Below are 17,539 nucleotides of genomic sequence, written 5' to 3'. Positions count from 1 at the left end.
TAAGACATGAGAAAACAGAACAATTGTGTTTGAGCTCTGGAATTAGTTACGCATCAAAAGAGCTCCAACACACTCTGACATTTGCTATAATTTTGAGCTAAATCTTCACTTTGGCCGTAAGTGTTGGCCCAGTGGGTGTAGGGGAGGAATCTCTAATTCAGTTAACATTATATTGATAGAATTCTTGAATTTCAGTACCTAATTTAAGAAATTTTAAATTATTTTTGTTGTTTAGCATAAGTATAGGTCTTGTTTCATATACCCTCTGTAAAACTAGGCACTTAAAAAAATAAAGCTTTTTTCTTTTTAAATCTCAGAAGCTATCTGAAAGAATTTATGAAAACCTATCCCTCCTTCTAGCATAAAAGTGATTTGGTGGAGAGTAAAATTCTGCACCAAAACCATGGAGCTGACAATGGAAAGAGCATGAGGGGAGGGTCAGAAACACTGTTCTAATCTCAGCTCCACAGTTACTGGCCCATGCTTCAAAAGCCTTTTTAAGCTTCAATGTCTTTGTTGTGTGTGAGAGAGAGAGTTTTTATTTCTTAAGTCATAGCAAGAAGAGTCCCTTCTTGCTATGACTTAAGAAATAAAAAGTTATACAGAATCATCATTAGCACATTTGAATTAATGCAGTATCAGAGATAAAGCCAGATATTAGTTAAAAGTGGTAAGGACACATTTTGTTCAGTAATAACTATCGCAATATGTGAGAGAAACCAGTGTAAGCCTGAAAGAGCAAGGAGTGAGAGGAGAATGGACCAGGCCATCTGAGTTGGCCAATCGGCATTCATCCGGAAGAGAAACAAACTTTCTGTATCTTTATGACAGCAATAAGTGCTGTGAGTTAGAGCAAGGTGTCCATCCTTTCCCTACCGTGGGGACTGGAAGACAAGAAAGTGGGACTTAACCTCCTGGGATGTTTACATTTCAAAGAGAAAGCTGCCAGGCCTTTGAGGAGCCGCTTTTGTGTGGTAGAACATTTACATCTCAAAGAACAGAAATAATTGATCATTGCACACTTTTTCAGGTGAACATTGTAAGAGGGGGGATGCCTGAGGCATCCTAGAGACATGGCTTAAAGCTGCTGGAAGCCATGCTGGAGTTTGGTCAAGCAGAACCTTTGTCGGTAGCAATGGGCCAGTCCAGGACATTCATAACCACCTGGTGTCTTGGAGGAGACTAAAGCTCAGATGAGAATATTTTATATGATAGCATGAAATCAAAATGTTAGCAGGTACAAGAAGAGTCTACCTACATAAAAATTGTTTTCTGCCCCATATATTGACTTTTAAAAAAGGAAAAAGAAAAAAAAGTACTTGGCGCAAGATATCTTAGCCAATGGCTCCATCTAGTTTTATTACAGAACTGTCCTGAGTCACGTAAATATCTATGGATGCATTTCTCTTAAATGCCTAAATTGAATGTTCAGCCCATCATAACACTATTTGCCCCCAAGAAAAATGCATCAAGTGTGATACTCTGGAGAGCCATAGTGACGAATGACAAGCCCATTTGATTTGTATCAATAATCATAATTCTTCTAATTCTCTTATCATCTTTTCTAAAGTAAGGAATTTTATACTGAAAGAACTTGAGAGGGTATTTCTCAGTAAAATCTTGTTTAGCTTTCATGAAAAATTTAAATGTGAGTTTTTGTAAATGCAAATGAAAATATTAAAGGTGCTCAATATATTCCCAGAGCAGACTGATAGTTTTTCATGCAATAATGTTAATGTGCCATACCCTCTACAGTAGTACCATAATTAAACCTGTTGGCATTTCCATTTTAAACCTAGTCATAAAAATCTCTCTGAGCAATAATGTGCCATTCCAAGACTCAAACCAGTAGTTTCTGCTGTTTAGGAACAATATTCGAGAAAGATTTAGCAGGGGGTCAAGTTCTAATCAGGTAAAATATTTAGCAGAATTCTTTTTTTTTTTTTTTAATTTCACCCTCAATGCTTGTTTGCCTTCTGAAAACTAATTTCAATCTAATGTGTGGTGATTATAAATAGGACAGACATATAGCACGAAAACTATATTCAAACTACAGTTCAGGTAGAAAGTGTAGTTTATTTATAATAAAGTGGTGCATCCAGTTTTGTTAGGCCTAGAGCTTAAGTAATTTGGGAGGGTGATGTGTAAGAAAAAGACAAAACTACAAATAAAAAATTAGACATGAAAGTGAATATTTAGAATGAGAAAAGTTTGAAAGGGTGGATAAATATCACAAATATAAAATTTGAAAGGATAACAAGATATGCTTATGAAATTAGCTGTCTCAATACTGCCATACTCTTTTTCTTACATATTTTGGCTGATACTCATTAATCACCTCTTTATATAACAAAGTTGTGGGGTTTTTTTTGTTTTGTTTTGTTTTGTTTTTTTGGAGACAGAGTCTTACTCTGTTGCCCAGGCTGGAGTGCAGTGCTTACTGAAGCACAGGCCAGTAACTGTGGAGCTGAGACTAGAACAGTGTTTCTGACCCTCCCCTCATGCTCTTTCCATTGCCAGCTCCATGGTTTTGATGCAGAATTTTACTCTCCACCAAATCACTTTTATGCTAGAAGGAGGGATAGGTCTTAAATTCTGCACTCCTCTGCAACCTCTGTCTCCTGGGTTCAAGTGATTCTCATGCCTCAGCCTCCCCGGTAGCTGGAACTAGAGGTGTGCACCACCACACCTGGCTAATGGTATTTTTAGCAGAGACAGGGTTTTGCCATGTTGCCCAGGCTAGTCTCAAACTCCTGAATACAGTCTCAAACTCCTGAACCCAGGCAATCCACCCACCTAAGCCTCCAAAGGAGATAGGTTTACAGGTGTGAGCCACCACGCTCAACCTATAACAAAGATTTTGATAACATCTCTTATTATGGAGAAAATTCAGTCAGTCTTTGCTCTACCATCAGAGGCTGGCCAAATTGTTGTATAAAGGGTTACCTAGTGACTATTATATGCCTAGAGGACTATACAGTCTTTGTCATAACTACTATCTCCATGGTCATAGCCCAAAAGCAGCAATCGACAACACATAAACGAATGAGCATGGCTGTGTTCCAGTAAAACTTATTTATGGATACTGAATCTTGAATTTTATATAATTTGCACGTGTCATGTGTTCATTTCTCCCCCAGTAATCTAAATATGCAGATCATTCTTAGCACATGGATTATATATAATCGTTGACTATAGTTTGATGATCTTTGTTCTACCTTGGTTAACAGAAATTTTGTATTATTGATAGTTTATAAAAGTTCATTTTAAACTTCTCAAATCATTGTTAATAAGTATATTTCATGGTAGATGTCATGGTTAATAAGTATATTTCATGATAGACATCAAATTTGAAAAATAAATGTTATTTTTAAGTATTTTGAGAGTTCTTTTCACTGTGACTAATCTAAATGTTTTTTAAATTGATAATGTTTATTAACCAGTTTGTCACTGATAACCTCAATATAAAGATATAATGTGCATTTTATTACCATTGTTATATTATTAGTATTTTACCTTAAATCATCAAGAAATTTTAGTGCCCAATGTGCTCAAATCATTCAGTCATATGGTTCAATCCAAGAACCTGTACACTACTTCTATTAGAAATTTATCACTTTGTCTCAATTATTGCTTTTGCTGTGCTCTGAAAAATTCTGATTATAATTATATGTCAATGTTAGCATAATTTCTATTGATTTCACCACTTTGATGACTTTGTTTCAGTTTTATGCATTTTTAATCTAAAATTTATCTCAGTTCTTTAAAGAAGGGATCTATCATGTGCATTTAATTTGAGTATAGTAATGTTTTATCTTATTAAAACATTCCAAAACATAGTTTCAAATCGCCTGACGCCTTTGGGTCAAGGTGCCAGGTCAGCTGGCACAAAGGACAATGGGAGTCTCCAGGAAGTCACTGCCGTGCCAGGATAGTTAGTACTTGTTTACTTCTACATGGAAGTGACTAAAAACCACAGTTTATGTCCCATCAAACCCAGCAAATGTATTATCAGCTCTGTTATGCCTTAGCCAGATACCAAAGATAACTGGTAGCCACCTAATACTACTCAATGTGAGAAGAGGTAATGGGAGAGAAATCTGACTGGAAAGAGACAAGAAATTTCACTAACTCTGTAACTACACTAAGACCATGGTGGGGCCTTCCCCCAGGCTTGAAGGTGTTCACAGACCTTGGTTTGCATTTATTAATCTCCTGAAAAATCTACCCTTTATTATTTCCCAGGAAGTTTGTCACACAGCGGAGCTGTCACCTGCAGCGCCATCCGCCATATTCTCTTGACCATTCTACTCTACAAACGGCCAGAGTAGAACGTTCACCATTCTAGAGGGAGCCAATGAGAACACATGCGACTCACTTACAAATTATATACAAGGTCATTTTTTTTAACACATAAAGTATAGTAATTTTTCAACTGGTCTGAAAAAGAGCAAATTGGAGAAGTCATCTGTTGAGATTTTGAACATAATGTATATGCTTGGGTCATTTCATTCAGCAAAGGTTAATAGAAACTTATGTTTCACAATAACATCATAATTGCAGATTCTAATTTAATTATGTGATTGTACATATTTATTTACTCCAGATACTATAGCAAGTACACAGTAATTAAACAGCATAGCAAACTAACAGGATAAACTTGGGGAGGAAAACAAGAAATTCATGAAGACTCTTGCATAGAAAAAGAATATTAAATAGGTCAATTACAAACTTAGGGAAGCAGAGTCTATTTCGATTTAAAAGATAATTACAGTCAGCTCATTGCCTTTTTTCCTCACACCAGACATTCCTTTCAAGAGTGTCAAGTGAAGGAGAAAGTTATAGGAGGAGATTTTCAGGTTTGAGTATCTTCATAGCTTAGAAAGCAACCAGCATGCACCTAATGATTTCCACAAAATTCCCTCTGTGTAAATAGAGTCATTTGAGGATTAATTAATCTGCAACTCAAACCTCTCTCTGTCCTATCCTCCTGTGCTTTTTTTAGCCTTCAGGTCCTCATAATACGTTTCTCGTCCTAAACTCATAAGCTTTTGAGTATCTATTGTTTTCCTAATATAAGCCTAATAGCTTTTTTCAGTATAATGATTATCAATGTAAAGGATAATTAACTCCAAGAAATTACTATGTTTTTAAAGACTTAGACACTATAGCAACAGTACAGGTACACTAAAGAGTATTTTGCATCCTATTAAGCAAAATAGTATATTTAATTTTAAAATGCATGCCCACAAATATGCCTGGCTTTGAAAAGAACAAATACAAAACATGAGAACACCAAAAAATAAAAAATAAATAGAAAATCACAGATAATTTAGGATAATACAAATAGTAGTCATATCATACAGAAAAACATTTCACTATATTCTTTGATTTTTTTTGTTTCTTTAAATTGTAAACTAGCCTATAGCATTTAAAATATGGTTTACTCATTCTACTATAGGGACACATGCACACAAATGTTCATTGCAGCACTGTTTACAACAGCAAAGACCTGGAACCAACCCAAATGCCCATCGATGATAGACTGGACAGGGAAAATGTGGTACATATACACCATGGAATATTATGCAGCCATCAAAAACGACGAGTTCGTGTCCTTTGTAGGGACACGGATGAACCTGGAAACCATCATTCTCAGCAAACTGACACAAGAGCAGAAAATCAAACACCACATGTTCTCACTCAAAGGCTGGTGTTGAACAGTGAGAACACATGGACACAGGGGAGCACTACACACTGGGGTCTGTTGGGGGGACATGGCAGAGGGACGGGGGGTGAGGAGGAGGGGAGAGATAGCATGGGGAGAAATGTCAGATATAGGTGATGGGGAGGAAGGCAGCAAATCACACTGCCATGTGTGTACCTATGCAACAATCTTGCATGTTCTTCATATGTACCCCCAAACCTAAAATGCAATAAAATAAATAAAATAAAAAAATAAAATATGGTTTACTTTTAAAACTTTAAAATATACACAGTATTATAATGAAACTGTTGGCCTTTCCCTTCTTCATTTGTTTGTTAAGTATCCTTTTCAAGGTATACTTTTGCCTTGTAGCAGTTAGTATTTGTATTAGGAAGGTGACCTTATTGAGAAACTAAAATAATGATATATTTATAATTATATTCCCATATTTATTTCTCATAGTTATGTTAAAGAATTAATTTCTATGTGTTCTATTAATATGTAACAGACAATTTACAAACACTGTACAGCTTTGGAGAATATGTTTGGAGAAGATGCTTAATTAAGCAGTGGTGTGAATTTTGACATCTTTCTTCATGGTTCATAGAATATTCTCTTGCTGACACATATCTTCAATAGTTTGATGAACAAAGTCTTATTTTTCCCATGTAAAAAACAGTATTACAGGGTCACGCTATGGTGAGAAATGAAATAAATTTGTTTTATTCTTTAATAAATGATGTATTACTAAGTAAGCCAAAATTATCTAATAGCACTAAAAGACAAAACTTGAAATAAAATATACCATTCACAAAATATGATAAATATATAATGGAGAAAGCCAACTCTGAATCCAAGAAGTCTCCACTTTAGTTGAGAATCAGCTTGGGCTTATTCATCATGCTTCAAGAAGTCTGAAGTATTCCACCCATCGCCCCACTGATCTTGTTAACACTGGCCCTTGTGCTGTGACTCTTTTGGCCGGAGAACATACTAAGATTCTTGAATTAGGTAGTTCCCCAAAAGGCCATCAAATATAACTTGAGCTAAATAACTGAATTTGTTTTTCTATACTTATGTAAGTCACACAATTCTAACAATAAAGACATTAATGGAAATCACTGATTTCCATTAATCTATCAATCTGATTTCCACTAATCTGATGTGGAAGCATCAGATTTCTCATTTCTAATTGGTAGGATGCTAAATTCTAAAAAATTTAGAATTTTTTATTAATTTGTTATTAATTTAGATTATTGACCCACTGATGCATATAGACCCCAGTGGTTCCACTCCATAATAATTTAGGTCCTTCCTCATATTCCGCTATTCAGTGCTTTCACATTTTCAGGCATGTACACGCATGCGTGGTTCATTTCTGTATTCTATATACCACTACAGCAGTGTCCGTGAAAGCTCCGATTAGTGTTCTCTGACAACCATAATGGCCAAGCGACCTCGTTATAATCAAATCTAAACATAGTATGCTGTAAAACAATCTCACAGTTTACAATCTTACAAACAAATTCCTTAGTAACAGACCTTTATATGTTTGAAAAGGAACAGGTATTCAGAAAGACTTCTGTGATTCATAAATTTAACTTGGTCTCAGAAAAAAAGCGATTCAGGAATGAGTAAATCCCCATGAAATAAAAATCCTCACTCCATGAAATGACTTAATCATTCCACTCAAAGGAGCAGATGGAGCAGTTGCTCTTCTGAGCATCCCATGGTGGGGGTCTTATCCACAATTTTCAAGAACCCCTACTGTCAGGACATTGTGTTAAAACATACTCACCCAAAAGAGGTAGGAAATGATGTGAAAACAAGACCCACATGCCACATTGAGAAAGAAATCAAAGCATGGCTCTTTATTTTGCCTATAGTCCCCAAACCAAAGAAAGGTGAGGATCATACACTGGTCCCTATGACAGACACCACCCCTTCATTCCCTTTCTGCCAATGACAGATAATACCTGGTTCTACCAGAAAGCACCAACCATCAACATAATCAACTAATATTTACCAAGTTAAGTAATGTGGGTATGTTTTTGTTTTTCTTTGTTTCAGTATTTTTCAAGAGTAGTCACAGCAACAAATTTTGACTTACAAGGCCCTAGTTCCCTATAATCTCCATAGGTCAGCCTCCACCACCCTTGGTGATTTAGCTCTTTGATATGGATTGACAGTTGATGTTGTCTTAGTCTTACATAAGATGTGAATAACACCATCTTTGAAAAACTTTACGCTTTTGATTGTCTATTAATAGATATACTAAGCAAAAAACACATATTTGCTATTTCAATGCAGCTTTAGGATACTTCTTCCTCCTTTTCAAACATAACATTGTTACTCCTTAACGCCTCCAGAAAGGAATGCTGAATTAGGTAGTTCCCCAAAACTACATAATAAGGTAAGGCAGTATCCTTACTTGGGGGTCATAAACATTTTAAAATTTTAATCATGTGGCATAGGAATAAAGAAAAGAGATATACAAAAAGTTGTTGACTATTCTTTTTTTTTTTTTTTTTTTTTTTTGAGTCTTGCTCTGTCACCACGCGCCAGGCTGGAGTGCAGTGGCAGGCTCTCGGCTCACTGCAACCTTCACCTCCCAGGTTCAAGCAGTTCTCCTGCCTCAGCTTCCCAAGTAGCTGGGACTACAAGCGTGTGCCACCATGCCCAGCTAATTTTCGTATTTTTAGTAGAGACGGGGTTTTACCATGTTGTCCAGGATAGTCTTGATCTCTTCCCCTCATGATCCACCCGCCTCGGCCTCCCAAAGTGCTGGGATTATAGGCTTGAGCCACCGCGCCCGGCCAGTTGTTGACCATTCTTTATAAAAGTCCATACAGATATCCATTCTCTTCAGAACAAATTATTGGAATTCATTGTCAGAGGATTCAAATACCCCAGGGAATTAGGTAGGGACTCCCACAAGACTGTAACAGATAAAAGAATTCATCAATCACTATCATATACAGCTGAGTTTGAATTGATGATGAAAAGATAAAATGATAGGCGATCTTTCATGAATTTGAAATAAGAAGGTTTTAAGTTAACGGTTTAGATTCCAACAGGGAAGTACGTAATGAGCACAATGCTTCTGACACAGGTGAGTGGAGAGGGCTGTGAAAATGTTACCCTGGCTTAATATATTTAGCAAAAGCATAAAAGCAATTCAATCTTTCACTACTCAGATTAGATTCCTTTATTAGCAATTACTCAAATAACACCTATTAATTTAAACTTATTTTTAGAAAAGCAGCTTACTGTTTTCAATAATCTTTTTATTTTATTTCATCATCAAAAAAATGGAATTCACAGTAGTTTTGACTATAAGTCTTGCTTGGGACTACGGATTTTAATGACCTTGGCCGAGGCCTTCACTCAGCTAGATAACTCCTGGTAAGTTTTAGTGAATTAAAAAATCAAAGTTGCACTTTGACAGTATTCTTCCTTCTTATGTTTCAGTAACACAACAAAAAGTTTTTAAACTCTATGTCCTAGGGAAAAGTAGAAATTAATCATGTTCATTCTTTTCTATCACTGAAATGAATTATACAAGTCAATCATGTTGGGTTCCAGGAGTTATAGGTAGTCATACCATGTTACGTTTTGTGAATTAAATACAAATTCTGCACATTTGGGTAATTTACACATTTAAGAGCACACTGTTGCATTCTTCTTTGAAATGAAGAACTTCACATATGGATCTATGCTTATGAGATTCATGAAACTGGAAGCATAATCAAGCCCTTTCTTTTGCCAAAAAGAAAAGTTTCTTATCTTCCATCATGACCCTTTGCCTCTTTCATGCTAGACAAACGTAGCTAAAGGTCTATTATCTTTTTTTTTTAACACAGTGAGCCAGAATTCTTACATACCGCACACCCCAACCATCTGAATCTGCTCATAGTATGAAAATATCTGATCTCATGTCTAGGTGAATGTTTAGCATTTTTATTCTGAACTAGCCAGTACCTGTGTGTTTGATCAACCTACACATCTTAGATGACAGCTGGTGAAAGGACTGTATGGTTTTTCTTGGTCCAACATCTGGCCCCCTGGACCAATTACTGGACACTCAGTAGATGCCCTGACAGATGGTTACCTGGGCTGCTGCTGCTGTTGATGATGATAATGCTGATTTAAATATCCAAACAAGAGCAATGTATGAAGCATGGCTACAAAGTAGTTCTCCAACAGAGAATGAGGCTTGAATCCTGGGTATCTGTACTTTAAAATACATCCCAGATTATTCTGATGCTGGTGATTAGAAACCAGACATCCAGAACCACTGCTGTAGAGAAGCAATGTCATCATCATAACTTTATATGCAAATTTTGTACATTTTTTTTTTGACACAGTAAATTTGATATTTTTTTTCCCTTCTAAAAGGGATTTAGCAACTTGTCCTTTGGGAGATTCTCACAGAGCAATGTCCTAGAATCTCAAGTTGGCTTGTGTTGCTGCTGAATGGCATCAAAAGAAAATCATCTCTGTGATTCAAAATGCATAAAGAGAAACACAGAAGTACTCTGCTAGGTAATTTACATATATTTTCTGGCTTAATCGAAGGGCTAAGTGCTTTACTTGACATGGATCCTCATAAGAACATTTTTGTGCTAAACAATGCACTAGTTGACAAGGATACAGCAGTGAACAAATATACAAAAACCCTATCATCATGGAATTTATCATCTAGTGAGGGTGTGTTAGTTCATTCAAGCTGCTGTATCAAAATACTATTAACTAAATAGCTTATAAACAACAAAGGAGTTTGTGCTAACAGTTCTAGAGGCTGGAAACTCTAAGAACAAGCTACTGGCAGACTCAGTGTCTGGTGAGGACCTGTGTCCTAGACTGACCTCTTTAAACTCTAACCTCAGACGACAGAAGGTTGGACAATCTCCCATGAACTTCTTTTATATGGGCACTAATCTCATTCAAGAGGGCAGAGACTCCTAAAGGTCCCACCTCCTAATATCTAACCTCGCTTTGGGGGTTAGGATTTTAACATATGTATTTGGGGCCACACAACCATTCAGACCATAACAGGGAGAAAGAAAATAGAAATATACAGTACAATAGCAAAGACCTGGAACCAACCCAAATGTCCATCGATGATAGACTGGACAGGGAAAATGTGGCACATATACACCATGGAATATTATTCAGCCATCAAAAATGATGAGTTCGTGTCCTTTGTAGGGACATGGATGAACCTGGAAACCATCATTCTCAGCAAACTGACACAAGAGCAGAAAATCAAACACCACATGTTCTCACTCATATGTGGGTGTTGAACAATGAGAACACATGGACACAGGGAGGGGAGCATCACACACTGGGGTCTGTGGGGGGGGAAATGGGGGAGGGACAGTCGGGGGTTAGGGAGTTGGTGAGAGATAGCATGGGGAGAAATGACAGATATAGTTGAAGGGGAGGAAGACAGCAAATCACACTGCCGTGTGTATACCTATGCAACAGTCTTGCATGTTCTTCACATGTAACCCAAAACCTAAAACGCAATAAATAAAAAAAAAAGAAATGTACAGTACATTCAAAGGAAAAAAAGTCCAATGAACAAAACAACTTGGGAGAAAGGGAAAGGCAAGCGGACATAATACAGTGGCCAGGACAGGCCACCTGGAAAAGATGCCCTACAAATACAAGGACATGAGGAGTGTCATTGGGTTTGGATTCTTCATTTATTTTGAAGACAAAATCAACAGGAGACATTGATAGCTAGGTTGGAGTAGGACAGAAAAAAAGAAATTAGGGGTGAAACCAAAGCTTTTGTCCTAAGTAAAAGAAAAAGTGAAACTGGGCATTATTTATTGAGCTGGGCATTATTATGTGAGATGGTTATTTGCATACCATTTTAAAAATTAGAATACACAGGGTCCCATTAATTATGGGCTTGACGCGGGTAGCAGAGCATGTACATGGTGGAGGGCAGTTCTGAACCAAGTCAGTAGACTGAAGCCTCTACACTCGATCATAAAGGCAGGCAGGTACCCCTCAGTACCTGCCAAGCTTGCTTTGGACCTAGCCTTTAGAAGCTTGCACACCTCAGGGTAGGCATAGATGGGAAGAGAAGGACTGGAGTTCCTCCATCTGTGCTCAGGGATTTAAGAGCACTGCCATGCCAGTCAATCACTACCACCATGCACACTCCCCAACAGAGCAAAGGGACCTGCCCGTTCCTTTGGCTTGACATTTCAGAGATTCCTGCTGCACATTTCTAGCTATATATAGGCAGGTCCAGCCCCAGGCAGGTGCAGGATGCAGAACAAATCTCAGTGCCTCCTCTATACCAACACCCTCCAGCATATGGTATGTGGGTGGAATTAGGTTAAAAAGAACATCAAGGACAACCCTGGAGAAGTGAAATCATTACCAAAAGGAAACATGTGGTGGAATAAAGCAGGGGGTGCCTGCCGATAAAGGTGTTGGAGTACTGAGTATTTGTACAAGGAATCTGCGCTGACCATCTGTCTATTGTTTTTTAAAAGTTTCTACATAGACTATTAAGTTTCAGGTTCAGTAGGGAGGAAGAGGAAAAGAAAAAGAAAACATTTGCTGATTGTCCACCATGAGCCAGGCACTGGACTAGATGCTTTATATACCTTTGTGCAACACTGTATGGCATTGTCCTTATTGTGCCAGCTTTATATACATTAAGTCATTAATGCTGAGACTCCAACTTAATTCTTCTGCACAAAGTCAATCTGTAAACTCCATGAGGGCAAGGACTGTCTTTGCCAAGTTCACTCTGTGTCCCCAGTGCTTAACACAGCACTTGGAACTCTGGGTGAGGGGGGCATTGACTCTTTTTTTCTTTTTTTAGAGACAGGGTCTCACTCTGTCACCCAGGCTGGAATGCAATGGCAATGGCTGGGCCTTAGCTTACAGCAGCCTTGAACTCCTGTGTTCAAGCGATCCTTCTGCTTCATGCCTGGCTAATTAATGAGCGACGTGTGTGTGTGTGTGTGTGTGTGTGTGTGTGTGTGTGTTTGAGACAGGATCTCATACTGTCATCCAGCAGGCTGGAGTGCAGTGGCTAGACCATAGCTCACAGCAGCTTTGAACTTCCAGGCTCAAGCAATTCCCCTCCCTCATGCCTGGCTCATCAGTGACTTCTGTGTGTGTTTGTGCATGTGTGTGTGTTTGTTTTTGAGACAGGGTCTCACTCTCACCCAGGCTGAAGTGCAGTGGTACAATCACAGCACACTGCAGCCTCGATCTTCTGGGCTCCAGGATCCTCCTTCTTCAGCCTCCTGGAACTATAGTTGTACACCATCACACAGCTAATTTTTGTATGTTTTTCTAGAGATGGAGTTTTACCATGTTGCTCAGGGCAGATCGAATTCCTGGGCTCAACTAGTCCGCCTGCCTCGGTTTCCCAGAGTGCTGGGATTACAGGCATGAGCCACCACTCCTGGCCACCGTGGACTCCAGTGAATCATGCTTCCCTTTCCAATTCTAGTTCCAGATCAAGAATCACATCTCTCTCCTCCACCCATCTCCCACCTTCTTCCCTCCTTCCCTCCTCACCATGACAGAGGAAGGTCTTAGATTCCCAGGGCTGCTTCTGCTATGCACAAAGCAATGGCAGTGACTGTGGACTTGGGACAGCAGGACAAGCTAGCAGGGGCATCCTCCAGCAGTATAGTTATTACCAAATAGGGAGCTAAGTCTGGAAAAAAATAAAAGAGGCAGGCAGGCTTTCCTGGGTATCTGTAGCTTTCCCACTCTCAAAATTTGTGCAAGAGAAGGGAGTCTTCCTTTGTAAGCACAGTTGTGTCTGCCTACATAGAAGGAAATCCTAGATGTCCATTCCCTGGGGTTCTGCTTTGGAGTTTCGTTCTGGGTAGATGCCTCCACCACCAGCTCTCATACAGCTGGTGAGGCTACTTCCTGTTCTCTGCCACCTGCTTCTCTGAGTCACTGGTCTTTAAGTTTCTCAAGTATACCCAGGTCACCTAACAGCCTTCATTCTTCATTCAATTACCATTTATTCTTAGCAGAAGCACTAACTAATTCAAAATGCTAGCAGGTACGTGGTGCAAATTAAGGAATGTGCAAAAATCTATGCCTGTGCATAATGCTTTAAGTGGAACAGGAATTCTTTGTTTTTATGCTGTATTTCCCACCTCAACCAAACGATTAAGATGAGATAGGGTTTTATTTTAGTTTCTAACAAAATAAAGTTAGAGGACCAGTGTCAGCCTACATTAATGTGGAACTGTCCTTTATTATTGACTAAAAATAAACTCACACAAATCCAGCAGCAGTTTTAACCAGGTGCTTTCTAGTTAGAATCAGTTCCTGTAAGTTTCAGCTTTAGAGCAACAGTTCAAAACACCAAAACTTAGCATTCTCTGAGTTTTCAAAACTCAGCAAAGCAACTACTTCTTTTTCCCTTTTTTCCCTTGTTCGAACCTTCCATTAGGCAATAGAGTCTCTCTTTTACCTAAGAACGAGCTATGATCTAAAAAAAATTTTTTTTTAATTTTGAAATAGGACTTAAAATAATCACGTTTAAAACATGTTCTTTTATGTTTGTGAATTATTTCTTCTTTATATATTTGTGTCTCTCCAGCAAAAGCAAGAAGATACTTACTGTTCCAGAGCACCTTGCCAGTGTGTCCTTTTCATAGTTCCTTCTCTCCCGTCTCCACTGTGCCCTGGTTTTTATTTATTTGTTTCTTTTGACCAGGGGTGTGGTGCACATTTTCAAACATCAAATACAAGAAAGCCATAGAGGGCAATATGTTTAAGATTTGTATGATTAGACTGCAGGGAAGAGCAAGAGGCGCTTGGATGGGAGAAATGATCCATACCATTTTCTTCTTTTATTTCTCTCCATCCATACAAAAGAGAGGTCTTGTTCTATACAATGGGCTTCAATAGCCTTCACATTCTGCATAGGGGGTCGCAGTTACCTGCTAAGACTTAGTAGAAAATTAATCACCTCCCAATTATACCCAAAACACTTGCACATCAGAACCCTTAACCCCATTTAGATCTGCTTGCATATCTATAATGTATAATGTTTGCAATTTATATTGTTATTCTTCAATAAAAATTTACTTCTGTACATGCAAAGTAAAACAAAACACAGCCAATAATAATTAGATAATTCAACCATGTAAAGCCACTGTGTCTTCAAAAATAGGCATAAATCTTAAGGCTTTTGGTTTTGACTTTGTTTTGTTTGGGAGTTGAAATATCTTTTTTGCATTTGTAAACACAGAAAGGAAGTCAAATTTTTGGAGGATTTTGTAGAATCACCTGATTCTGTTGTTGATATATGCCCAAAGAAAGGTGGTAAAGGGACCTACTATAATGGGGAGGAGAATTGGTATCTCTCCAAGCTGAGTCTCTTCCGTGTGTCACCCTGCTGCCATAGAAGAGAGTTTTCTTAAACTTGACTTCCCATCAGATTCCTGAAGAACTTTTATAAATACAGGTTTCTGAGCACCTGCATAGACCTTCCAAATCAGTAATTCTAGATTTGAAATTTATAGCCCCGCAATTGTTTAAGCTCTCGTTCTTGGCTGATTCTGATATGCAGGCAGATTTAAGAATAGCTGTTCTTATTTAGGACAGTGATCCCATGTTTCCTAATGATTCTCCTCAGTCATATCCTTTATTCCTATGGCAGATAATAGCTATCATTTATTCGTTTGTTAATATGCATGTGATTTATTTAGCCAAGAGAAATTAGAAATCTCAGGCATTTTGAAGATTTTCTTGCCATTGTTCCTGACTTGCTTAATGCTGAGCCCTTGGGGTTAATTATTTATTATTTGAGAAAGTGATATCCTGGGTTGGTCAGCTCTGCTATAGATTCTGTGATGTCAACGTGCCACCAACTCAGGAATATGCCAAAGCTGGCACCTCCAGGAGGAACTACCCTTCTTCCTTCCTCATAAGGTGTCTCGTTTCCCAATCTGAAATATTTCCATTGAGTCTTGTATATTACTTGACTCCTCCCTTATTAAAGAACAGAAGCCTCAAAAGCCACATTTTCTTCTATGCTATACAAATGTGAGAAGAGAAAGCAAGCATTGTGTTGCATTCACAGTCACGCCTTTTATAATTATTCATTTTAGAATATGTCATATTATTTGACCAGGACTGGAATTTTTATAATTGTAGAAAATCGTGGGAAACATGCCACATTCAGAAGACTTTTCAGGGGCCCATTTTATTCTCAGCCTTCTTTGCTGCCGGGTGTGCTCATTGCAACTCCCATCAGAACTTCACAGGCACTAGCACAAATACCAGAGAGTGCTACGCAGTTACATTTCGTGACCCCGGAGTTTCTCACTTTGGCAACGTAATGCATTGTCATACCACAAAAATGTAACACTGATGCCCCCAATAAGCATAACACTAACCGTTTCTGGATAAAAAGAAGGAAAAAAAAAACAAAAACGTATTCAAAAGCACCTGCATACAACAAATGCTTTCTGGGAGAAAATGTGAAAATTAGATATGGAGAATTGTTGAGATAACTTTTCACAACAATTAAATGTGAGATGGTAAAGGAGAGGCATCAGTTCACATTGAACAAATATATAAAGTGGTTTCACTTTTTGGAAAGAAAAGAATCACTTCCCTATTAGAATTATAGACTGTGGCCACGAAGGGATGGTGGCCCACCCTTCATTCAGAATGGTGCCAGGGATGTTACATTTTGGCAGCCTGCAGAGACTGATGGCATGCAAGAAACACCCCTAACTACTCTTCCTTAACAGATGTGGATTGTTTCCCATTAAATTGGCCAAGAGCATCTCTTTTTACTTCTTGGGGAATTAAGGAGAATAACAAATAGCACATTGTGTTCACAGCCAGCTAAAGAGGAGAAAGTTCAACAACGTGTGTCTGTGTTAGAATAGGAAATGCTGTAGGCTTAACGTTAGGGCCTAGATTCTCTCATTTTTTCAGTATTTGTACCCACCTTGGAGGAAATAGCAGTCATAAAAAATGTTTCCGAGTGGTCATGGTGGTGCTAGCATGTATAAACATCCAAAAACACATATAATCATGCATGCATATGCACACACCCTTGGAGAAGCCCAGTGCGTATTATTTCACACCAGAAATAAACATGCATGTTGCATCTCTGCTTTCGTTTTGTTTGTTTGTTTTTTGAGATGGAGTCTTGCTCTGTTGCCCAGGCTGGAGTGCCGTGGCACGAACTCGGCTCACTGCAACCTCTGCCTCCTGGGTTCAAGCAGTTCTTCTGCCTCAGCTTCCTGAGTAGCTGGGATTTTAGGCACGTGCCACCACACTCAGCTAATTTTTGTATTTTAGTAGAGATGGGGTTTCACCATGTTGGTCAGGCTGATCTCAAACTTCTGACCTCGTGATCCTCCCACCTCAGCCTCCCAAAGTGCTGTGATCATAGGTGTGAACCACCAAACCCGGCCACCTCTGCCTTTTAATAGAATTTTATATTCCCGATTCTTTTAAAGTGAAGAATAAGAAAGAAAGAGACAAATAACCTTTATATCCTGTTCCTGCATCACTTGATCATCAGGCATCAAGTTCTATGATCAAGATTTATGAAACACCTACAGATTACTTTTCGGCATTCAAAGACAGTGTAGTAGAAGTTGATTTATTGAGACTAATAAGAAACAAGTATCCATAAACTGAGATACAGATAATATTTGATGAATATAAGAAATGAAAAGAGGAAATAAGTTTCATTATATCTCTCTCTTCTCCTCCATCTCCCTTTTTCACTCCGAAATAAGAATATATATTCATTGTACCAAGGCATGAAAAAAAGATATGAGAGAGGGCAGTTAA

Source organism: Saimiri boliviensis, chromosome 13, assembly GCF_048565385.1.
Source record: "Saimiri boliviensis isolate mSaiBol1 chromosome 13, mSaiBol1.pri, whole genome shotgun sequence".
In the NCBI taxonomy this organism is placed as follows: domain Eukaryota; kingdom Metazoa; phylum Chordata; class Mammalia; order Primates; family Cebidae; genus Saimiri; species Saimiri boliviensis.
This window is presented reverse-complemented; position numbering follows the sequence as displayed.